This window comes from Dermacentor variabilis, chromosome 4, assembly GCF_050947875.1.
Source record: "Dermacentor variabilis isolate Ectoservices chromosome 4, ASM5094787v1, whole genome shotgun sequence".
NCBI classification, from domain to species: domain Eukaryota; kingdom Metazoa; phylum Arthropoda; class Arachnida; order Ixodida; family Ixodidae; genus Dermacentor; species Dermacentor variabilis.
In genome coordinates this window covers 205,747,994-205,758,883 of record NC_134571.1, presented here as the reverse complement: position 1 = coordinate 205,758,883, position 10,890 = coordinate 205,747,994, and the positions used below count along the sequence as shown (strand labels likewise).

General features: G+C 47.4%; 1 pseudogene; it reads left to right on the top strand.

Annotated features, from left to right (window-relative positions):
* The first annotated feature begins 5,440 nt into the window (after positions 1–5,440).
* On the top strand, positions 5,441–5,559 carry LOC142580477 (5S ribosomal RNA; annotated as a pseudogene).
* The last annotated feature ends 5,331 nt before the right edge of the window (positions 5,560–10,890 follow it).

The window sequence follows — 10,890 nt, the reverse complement described above, 5'->3', positions numbered from 1 at the left end:
CAGTTCGTTTTTCAAACGATTATCTGTGTCACGTGAAAAGGAAAACACTGTATTATTATGTGTGCGACATTGTGTTCCCAGTGCCGTTATGCAGAGGCATATACAGTGGAGGGCCAGGACAGGACGTCCTTAAACGAGTGAAACGTATGCAGGTGCCACCAGGGATAAAAACGTTCTTTTTTTAAGCTCCACACGCAAACTCTCTCTCTGAAAACATTTGTGGCAGAACGAGGCTGTCTTGTGCTGTGGGGATCACACTGCTTCATCTGCAAGAAGCCGGAGAACATAGATCATGTTTTCTTGCATTGCTGGGCAGCAGTTTTCTTATGGGACGTATTAAAGCGAACGCTGAAATGGAGTTACTGTTCAACCCCCAAGGGATCAGGTATCTGTTAATTAAGGATGAAGACGGAGTTCCGTATGATTTTATTATGTTGACTGCTCTCCACTGCATATGGCGGGCTCGCATGGCCGCGTACCACTGCGATGCTGATGCGCGGCCTGCGCGTATATATTTCAGAGAGTGTATGTCGCAATTAATGAACTGCAGAAAATGCAAGAATGTGTACCGGATTGGCTGCTGAGGCTCGAACCTCTGACAGTCATGAAGGAATTTCAATATGACAACGTCAGTCCTATGCGGAGGGACCGCTTAAGTGCCCCCCTTCTTTTTCGTGCGTTTTCTTTTTCTTTGGCAGAGGCTTGCATTTGTGATATGAGTGCTGAACTTATATGTTCGATGTTATATTGAAAACCGCCAATAAGTAAAAAAGAAAAAAATCGACCATACCATGCTGATTACGGCGGTTTTCGTCCGATCCCCGAAGCTAAGCAGCATTGGGCTCGGTCAGTACTTGGAGGGAGACTACCTGGAAACACCGCGTGCTGATGGCACCCATCATTCTTCCTTTTTTATTGCGTGCTTCTGTGACGTTTCTTTTCTTCTACACTACCGTGTGGGTGGTTGCATTTACTGTAAATTACGTTCAACTGGAGCCTGCTGGTATGGTTAACGCCAAAGTGTAAAAACAATATGCAGGCCACTACGCGACATTGTACGCGGAATGACGGTGGTAAGCGGTATACGTAATGATGCAAAATTTAGTCGCACAAGCTTCTAACCGCTTACGTATCACACCCGCATACAGCTCAATGACAGCACATCAATAAAGTGGCACCTTGTGGGCTGCAACACGCGCAAAATGTTGCGCTCGCCCTCTTGTTTTTTTGCGCACTAGCACGCACGCATGCAGCGAACAACCACAAACGGAGTAATCAACGTACACGACGCGTGCGTGTATTGTTCACGGAAAGACTGCCGCGTACGTGCTGTAGCAATATATTCGGCGACTGCACAACATAGCACGATACAGGTGCAGTCGTAAACAACGCATCCTTGCCATCGGCCATACCATGCACGCATTTCATCCGTTTTTTCGAGCCAGAGTTTTTTTGAGCCCGATGGCCGAAGCATGGGGTGGCCGTGTATTGTCGATTTTTTTCCAGAGTTTTTTCGAGCCAGATGGCCGAAGCATGGGGTGGCCGTGAATTGTAGATTTTTGCACGTGCCACTATTTGTAACGTTCGTCTCGTTGCGAAAATTATGTATCGTCTGCAGGCACTGTATTGTACACGTAAGCACATTTAAAAATTTCACCGAATATTTGCCACCTTTATCTGGTGTTCTACGTGGGAGCGAACATCAAGGACAAATTTGTTTCGTCGATTTAAAGAAAGGTGGTTTGTCGGTGTGCCACCTGTTCCTTCAGCAAGTTGTATGACGTTTCATATTGATAAGGGACAAAAGAGACCCATTTCTGTGCTGTTTTTTTTTTTCAAACCATGTTAACAGTTTCTATGCCAGATTTCTTTGTTTCATCAGCCATTGGCCCTCACTACACAATTTCAAGGTTCTTGCATGAAGTTGTAAGGTCCTATCGTTTCCTTAGGGCGAGATTTTCCCTTGAGTACCTCTCCAATGTAAAAAGAAAGCTTCTTATGAAGGATCTGATTGAAAGTGTGTTCCCTGTTCCATTGAATCGGTTAATTCTTCAAGAAGGGCCTGGGCAAGACGTACTTAAAAGGGTTAAAAATATGTGTATACCGGCGAACGTTAAAACATTCTTCTTCAAGCTTCGCACGGGAGCCCTGCCTGTTAAAACGTGGCTAGAGGAAAGAGGGATTTATGTGCCATGGGGAAGCAGATGCTTTGTGTGCAACAAAGCTGAAACGATTGAACATGTTTTCATGGATTGTAGTAATGCCATATTCTTTTGGGATATATAACAGAGAACGCTAAAGATAGACGTACCCCTCAATCCACATGGCATTCGTTTTTTACCCCCTGAAGGCGATTTTCAACAGATGGATGTTATCTTTTTACTTGGACTGCACGCAGTACGGCGTAGTGTGCTGGCATATACACATTGTGATGTTAAAGGCCGAACTGTGTATGAATATTTTGTGGAAATGTTTGTGAAGGTACGTGACGTGTACAAGATGAATGACTGTGATGAAGCTGTGGTGTCATTGCTTGATACTTTGACACATATAACACGAATGTGGTCTATGATCACAAACACTTTTGAGGCTTGTAGCCAAGCTGGAAATAAGGGAAAAAAAAGTCGGCCATACCATGCTGAATATGCCGGTTCTCGTCCGATCCCCTAGGCTAAGCAGCACTGGTATCGGTCAGCACTTGGGAGTGAGACCACCTGGGAACAACGAGTGCTGATGGCACCCATCTTTTTGCTTTTCTATTGCGTGCTTCTGTGACGTTTTTTTTTTCTTTTACACTAACGTGTGGGTGGTTGCATTTACTGTTACTTACGTTCAACTGGAGCCTGCTGGTAGGGCCAACGCCGAAGTGTAAAAACAATATGCAGGCCACTACCCGATATTGTACGCGAAATGACGGTGGTAAGCGGTATACGTAATGATGCGAAATTGAGTCGCACAAGCTTCTAACCGCTTACCTATCACTCCCGCATACAGCTCCATGACAACGCATCAATAAAGTGGCCCATTGTGGGCTGCAACGCACGCAAAATGTTGCGCTCACCCTCTTGTTTTTGTGAGCACGACTAGCACGCACGCATGCAGCGAGCAACCACAAACCGCGTAATCCACGTACCCGACGTGTGCGTGTATTGTTCACGGAAATTATATACATTCGGCGAATGCACATAGCACGATACAGGTGCAGTCGTAAACAACGTTCTGGACTGGTCTTCCAGAGTGAAATCATGAGCGAAATGCTAAGGTTGGATGACGACGTTATAGAAAGTCTTGAGAGACCAATAGCTGTGTCCGAGATCGAAAGGGCGATAAAAGAATTGCTATCAGGCAAATCGTCAGGGCCGGACGGCCTAGGCGCCGCTTTTCACAAGGCATTCAGTCAGGAGTTTGCGTGTATATTGCACCGACTACTCTCAGAGGCGTATGAATTTAAAGGAGTACCACCGTCATTCCGGACTACACACATAGTATTAATTCCGAAAACCGATGACCTGGAAAAGCTCCTTTCAGTAGGTTCACACAGACAGATAAGTCTAACCAACACATGATCACAAAATATTTATGAAAGTACTGGCTCAACCATTTCAAAGCGTGATTCAGCAGCTTGTAGGGCCACACCAGACGCGTGGCATTAAAGGCCGCACCACTTTCACGAACACCCACATTGCAAGGAACTTGCTCGGATGTTGTGATGCCATTGGGAGTCGGGTGGCCATGATGCAGCTAGAACTTGCGAAGGCGTTCGACCGAGTGTTACATGAGGTGCTTTTCGCTATACTGCAGTACTGTAATGTTGGGAGCATCATTGTAGATGGCGTTAAAATGGCTTATGAAGACTGTTACACGCAGCTTATAGTTAATAAGTGTCTTAGTTCGCGGGTGCCAGTCCGCTCGTCTGTACGGCAAGACTGTCCCTTGTCTCCTTTGCTTTTTGCCCTGTACTTCGAACCCTTTTGTATGGCAGTCATACACGATGAAAACATTCGTGGTTTTAGGCTGCACGCCGCAGAAATTAAAATGCTAGCTTATGCAGATGACGTCGCCGTCTTTTGTGAAGACAGGGAAAGCGTGGTCGAGGCTGTCCGCCTTGCAAGATCCTTTTGTAGGTGCACTGGTGCCCAGATAAACTTCGAAAAAAGTGTTGGGATATAACATGGAAGCTGGGACGCGACACCCACAAAATTCGCCCGTATGCAGTGGACTACAGGGCCTTCACTGTATCTAGGAATGCCCCTCGAGCACTATAGGGACTCGACGCAGATGTGGACCGGACAAATAGAATCAATGAAAGAAAAGATAAAAGGATGGCAGGGCCAGGGATTGTCAGTGTTTGCACGTGCTTCAGCTGGCAATGTTTTTTTTATTGCCAAAGTTTGGTACATACTGCAAGTTATATTCATGTCCCGTGTAAAGGTTCAAAAATGCATCGAGTGTTTGCTATCCTCATCTGGAACTCCACTTGGGAGCGATCCAGCCGAACAAAGCTTTTTCGCACAGTTCGAAATATCGGCCTTGGGCTCTCACACATGTTCATTAGATAGATCGTATCGCGGTTCATGTTCCTGCGAGATGAAAGAAATGTTTTTCTCCGTACAGTCATTCAGGCGAAAATGGCAACAGAACTGCCTGAATTTGATGTGTCCACATCTAGTGTTATCATTAGAAGAGCGACTGGTTACTATCGTGAAGTCGTTGAATCTTTTAGAATACTCTGCGCACGTTTTTCGCTGGAGTATTTGTGCTCAGTGAGAAGAAAGAAACTGTACGCAGATTTAGTTGACACCATCTTACCTGTCCAACTGTATAGGAGTGTTCACTGTGAAGGCCCCGGAAAAGATGTACTGAAACGAGTCAAAAGCATGCCTGTAAGACCTGCTGCGAAAACTTTCATTTTCCACCTACACAAGAACACCCTCCACGTTAAAGTATCGCTAGAACAGAAAGGAATGTTCGTACCCTGGTCTACCAATTGCCTGTTGTGTAAAAAGCCTGAAATAATTGAACACGCCTTCATTGAGTGTTGGGACGCTGTGTTTCACTGGGACATCTTGCAGCGCACTCTTAAAAAAGAACTCCCCATAAACCCCTATGGAATTTGGTTCCTTCCAGTTGAAATTGATGACGGGCCACCGTTCGACATGTTCATGTTGCTGGGCCTCCACAGTTTGTGGAAGACAAGAATGGTTGTACGTCGTGCTGATGTGAATGTGTGCTCTGCGCCAGAGAACCTCATTGAAAGTATGTCACTATTACGAGAAGTGTATCGTGCACTAGGCGAAACACCAGACTGGGTTAATATCCTTGATGAGCTGGTGTGCTTCAAGAAATTTTAGCTACCATCCCACCTGATGTGATGTGGGTGCACTGTGTATATGAATTTGTTTTTTTGTGTGTTAGTGTCTAAGCAGGCAATAAAGAAAAAAAAATCGGCCATACCATGCTGAATACACCGGTTCTCGTCCGATCACCGAAGCTAAGCAGCATTGGGCTCGGTCAGTACATGGGAGGGAGACCACCTGGGAACATCGAGTGCTGATGGCACCCTTCTTTTTGCTTTTTTATTGGGTGCTTCTGTGACGTTCTTTTTTTTTCATTTACACAACGTGTGGGCGGTTGCATTTACTGTAACTTAGGTTCAACTGGAGCCTGCTGGTAGAGCCAACGCCGAAGTGTAAAACCAATATTCAGGCCACTACACGATATTGTGCGCGGAATGATGACGGTGGTAAGCGGTATACGTAATGATGCAAAATTTAGTCGCACAAGCTTCTAACCGCTTACCTGTCACACCTGCATACAGCTCAATGACAACGCCTCAATAAAGTGGCACTTTGTGGGCTGCAACGCGCGCAAAAAGAAATGTTGCGCTCGCCCTCTTGTTTTTGTGAGCACGACTAGCACGCACGCATGTGCAGCGAACAACCACAAACGGAGTAATCCACGTACACGACGTGTGCGTGTATTGTTCACGGAAATTATATACACTCGGCGAATGCACATAGCACGATACAGGTGCAGTCGTAAACAGCGCATCCTTGCCATCGGCCATACCATGCATTCTGCTTCCGTCAGCCGAGCTCAGCGGTCAGCAGGATCACGGGCTTCAGTGGAGCAGCGACAGCGGCCACTTTCGGCCGTGGAAACAGGCTCAACGACGATAAGGATTATGCATTTATTTAGCCGCAATTGCCTGAAGGACAAGTTGTGATTAATACCGTATTTTTGCACGGTGATGTACGTTCGAGACCGTACAAGGTGGAAGATTTCCTGGACGCCCTTCTGTAGACGGGCCTGCTGCCTGATGTGGTATGCATAGGGGCGTACTAGATCAACCACGTCTAGGCAGTGACCCTCAGGGATGCGACTGCCACAAAAAGGATGCTGGACCTCAAGGAACTTCAAGTCAAAGGACGACGGTGCGTCATCGTTGACCCGCAGGATCAACGGATGAAGCTAAGGCTTCACTGGCTGTACGGCGTTGCCGACGAGGACGTCCGGACGGCATTCGCGGCTTTTGGCAAGGTGGAGGAGATGAGCCGGGAGAGGTGGCGCGTCGAAGGCATGGCAACGAAGACCTCGACCACCAGGACCGTCATTCTCCAATTGAAAAGCGGCGTGAAAATGGAGGACCTGCCCCATCAGATCCGCGTCGTGGGAGAGTTGGCCTTGGTTGTCGTTCCCGGTCGACCGATGCAGTGCCTGCGTTGCCATGGCACGGGACACGTATGCCGCGACTGCAGAGTCCCCAGCTGTTCTCGATGCAGACTTTTCGTCCACGTCGACACAGACTGCGTAAAATCTTATGCCACCGTAACAGGCCCAGTAACTTGTGACGTTACGGCAGAGCACGTCATGGACGTGGCCGAGGCGGAGGACGCTGCTAAAGGAACTGTAGAGACGGTGTCGACAGCGAAGGCCAGTGGGACGACGACTTTGGGCGTGGACAGCAAGGTGGCTGAAACTACCCTGTAGGCGAATGGGACAGTACAGGTCGCGACTGCTATGAGCCAGTCTACGCGGAGCAGTAATGAAGACCCGCCCGACAACGGCACGACGGCGATGCAACTGGACGAGGCCGTCCACGACGGTGACCGGACAGCGACTCTTCGTGCCCTAGTCAAGCGCCCCCATGACCAGACAAAGGACCGAAACGAGGGTGCGGCCAGCACCAGCGAAGGGCCGCCGACAAAGACCCCTCTTGGGAGGCGGATGGGCTTAAAACCGAAGCCGAATGTCCCACCTAAGAGAAAGTCTGTTGACAAAGCGCCGCCCACAAACAATGCCGCGAAGCCGGGAGGTCCCGCAGACGGCTAGCCGAGGGCTAGTCGTGACTGGTGAGCACCAAGCTCCGGGCCTACTTTTCTCTTTAGCTCAACATGGCTCAGATACCGTCGCTTAATATTGCCACTTTAAACCTGAGAGTGTTGGCAGCTAGTCGTAGGCAAAGTCAGGTTCTACGGTTGGTCACTGACCACGATGTCGACGTACTAGCCGTCCAGGAAACTAAGGTTGACGCGGAGGAGGAGACCGGGAGCATGGCGCGCCGTTTCACGACTAGGTATTTTGCCGTGGTAAGCCATGCGTTAGGCACGGCTGGGGGGTGCATTCTTCTTGTGAAGAAACTGCCGGGACTGCACATTCAAAGTTTCTTTTCTTGTCAGTCTGGAAGGATGGTTTTTTGTGATATTGTTTTGTGTGATGTTGAGTTCCGCGTCATACGCGTATATGCGCCCAATTCAGTAGATGAGCGTGCCCTTTTCTTTTCGAATCTCTCGCAGTATGTTCGATGCGATAAGCGCGTTATGGTGCTAGGAGATTTTAATTGTGTAATGAGCGCTAGAGACAGAACCAATAATGCCGGTGTGCGTGGCAGACGCTGTGAAGTCTTATTAAAACTAATTAGTGAAAATGAACTCGACGACGTTGTTGAGTGTCTGGAAGGGGGGCGTGACGTGACTTTTACATGTTTTCAGGGCAGTAGCCATGCGCGATTGGACCCAATATACATTTCGCTGGGCTCAATTCCAAAATGCCACAGTTATCCTGTAGTGACCGTGTCGTTCTCAGATCATTGTCTCGTAAAATGTAGCGTAGGTATAGGGAAACGGAAACATGCGTTTAATTGGGAGATGTGGAAAATGAATGCCTTGTTACTTAATGATCAGTGGTTTTTAAAAGCAGTAGGGGATGCGGTTAATGAAATATTCGATGATGCAACGGAAACAATAACAGAGAAGTGGGAATGGTTTAAACAGAAGGTTAAAATTAAAGCTATAGAAAGATCGAGTTGCATAAAATTCGGGAGCGAAATGAAAGAAAAGGGCATAAGAAGACTGCATGAGCAGCTGCTAACGCTTGAGTGCAGAGAGCCTGGTGTGTACAAAGACGATGTGCGAAACATCAAGGAAAAACTTGAACAGTTCGACAAAGAGCGCTATCTAGGTGACATCGTGCGTGCGCGAGCAGATTCTCTAGCTGCAGGGGAGACGGCCACTAAAAGGGCGCTTGGTCTAGAAAAGGCGCAGGGAAGGCGAAACCACATCGATAAAATTCCAATGAACGGGGCTGTCGTAGAAGACAGTGAGAGCATTGGTCGCGCCTTCTTCGAGAACTACCAGTCCCTCTTTGCATATCAGGATACGAATATAGAGGGTTTTAAAGCGGATTTTCTTAATCGCATGCCACGAATAAGTGATGATACCAAAGAAGGGTTAGAAGCCAAAATAACCGAGAGGGAATTCGAAAAGGCAATCGACGATTTGAACCAGGGAAAGTCGCCCGGACCTGATGGCCTCTGCGCTGGATGGTATAAGGCGTTTAAGAGAGAATTGGCTCCATTGTTGGCAAAGGTATTCAATGACGCGTATGAGCAGAAATGTTTGCCCCCATCCTTTGGAAAAGCGCACACTATACTAATACCTAAGTTTATCTATTTGATCGCTCTTAAGTTAGTGTCACCCTATAGGCTAATTTCACTAACAAACGTCGATTATAAGACATTTATGAAGATTTTAGCTAGCAGGCTTCAAGGCGTCATCAAGGAAATAGTCGGAGACCATCAAACTTGTGGCATCAGAGAGCGAACTATATTTTCTAGTATTCATAAGATGCGATGTGTGCTAGAGTGCAGTGACGTCACCGGAGGCGGCGTTGCAATTCTTCAGCTCGATCTCGAGAAAGCTTTCGATTGTGTCGCTCACGTTATTTTGTTTGCCACCTTGGATGACGTTAATGTCGGTTCCATCATCACTGAGGGCGTAGCCTTGGCGTACCAGAACTGCACAACCAGATTAATTGTTAATAAGTCACTAAGGGCCGCCAATAATATCATGCGCTCAGTGCGCCAAGTCTGTCCCTTCAGCCCACTTTTGTTTGCTATCTACATAGAGGCCATGTGTGTGGCCATCAATAAAAATGACAAAATACGTGGTTTTAGATTGACAGCGACAGAACTGAAGCTACTGGCGTATGCCGACGACATTGCAGTGTGTTGCATAGATAAACCATACGTAACCCAAGCAATATCTGTAGTAAATAATTTCTGCGAAATTACGGGTGGCAGAGTGCATTGAGGCAAATCCCTCGGGCTGTGGCACGGGGACTGGGTTTCCGCACCGGACAATTTCGCGAGAGTGACCTGGGTGAAAACTCCGACGAGGTATCTCGGTGTTCCCCTAGACATGAAAGAAAACGTAGACAAATGGAAAGGTACTAACTTGTCTGTTCTTGCAAGAGCAACAGTTTGTAACATCTTTTAATTCGCCAAGTTATACTACGTTATGCAAGCGTTGGATTGTGCTAGAGTAAATGTGCAAAGACTGCACAGAGTGTTTGCGGTGTTCATCTGTGGTTCCACATGGGAAAGGTGCAGCCGAACAAATTTGTTCAGAAGAGTGGAAGACGGGGACATGGGGTTTGGCGCATCTGTTTGTTCGACAACTGGTCAACCGATTTTTCCTTTTCCGCGATGTGCGCGATCCTTTTCTTCGCACCGTATGTCAACTCAGATTGACCGACGCATTGCCGGCACATGTTGTCAGCACGGCCGGCATGAACGGAAGACTTCGTGGCTATTTGAAGGCAGTGGTAGACAGTGTGCGTTTTCTTACTGTTCGTTTCTCAAGCGATTACCTGTGTCAAGTGAAAAAGAAAACGCTGTATAAAGATGTGTGTGACATTGTTTTCCCAGTGCCATTATACAGAGCCATGTACAGTGGAGGGCCAAGTCAGGACGTCCTTAAACGGGTTAAACGCATGGAGGTGCCACCAGGGGTAAAATCCTTCTTTTTTAAGCTCCACACTGGAACCCTGTCCGTGAAGGCGTTTATGGAAGAACGACGCTGTCTCGTACCATGGGGTTCTCGCTGTTTGATTTGCAAGAAGCCCGAAACAATAGATCAAGCGTTCTTGCACTGCTGGGCTGCTGTGTTCTTCTCGCACGTCTTGAAGCGAACCCTGAAGAAAGAATTACCTGTAAATCCCCAAGGGATCAGGTATCTGCCTATTAAGGATGAACACGGGGTCCCATATGACTTCATTATGTTGAATGCTCTCCACTGTATATGGCGGTATCGGATGGCTGGGTACCACTGCTATCCCGACGCACGCCCGGTTCATATATATTTCAGAGAATGTATGTCGCGGTTTGTTGATGTACAGAAAATGCAAGAATGTGCACCGGATTGGCTGTCGAGGCTAGAAGCTCTGACAGCCATGAAGGAATTTTAATTTGACAACGCCGATCCCATGCGGACAGTCGGCATTATCGTAATTTTTTTCTTTTTTTCTTTTCCCCCTCAAGCTTGTATTCGTGACATTTGTGTAGTATTTGTACATTCAGTGTCATATCGAAGACCGGCAATAAATAAAGAA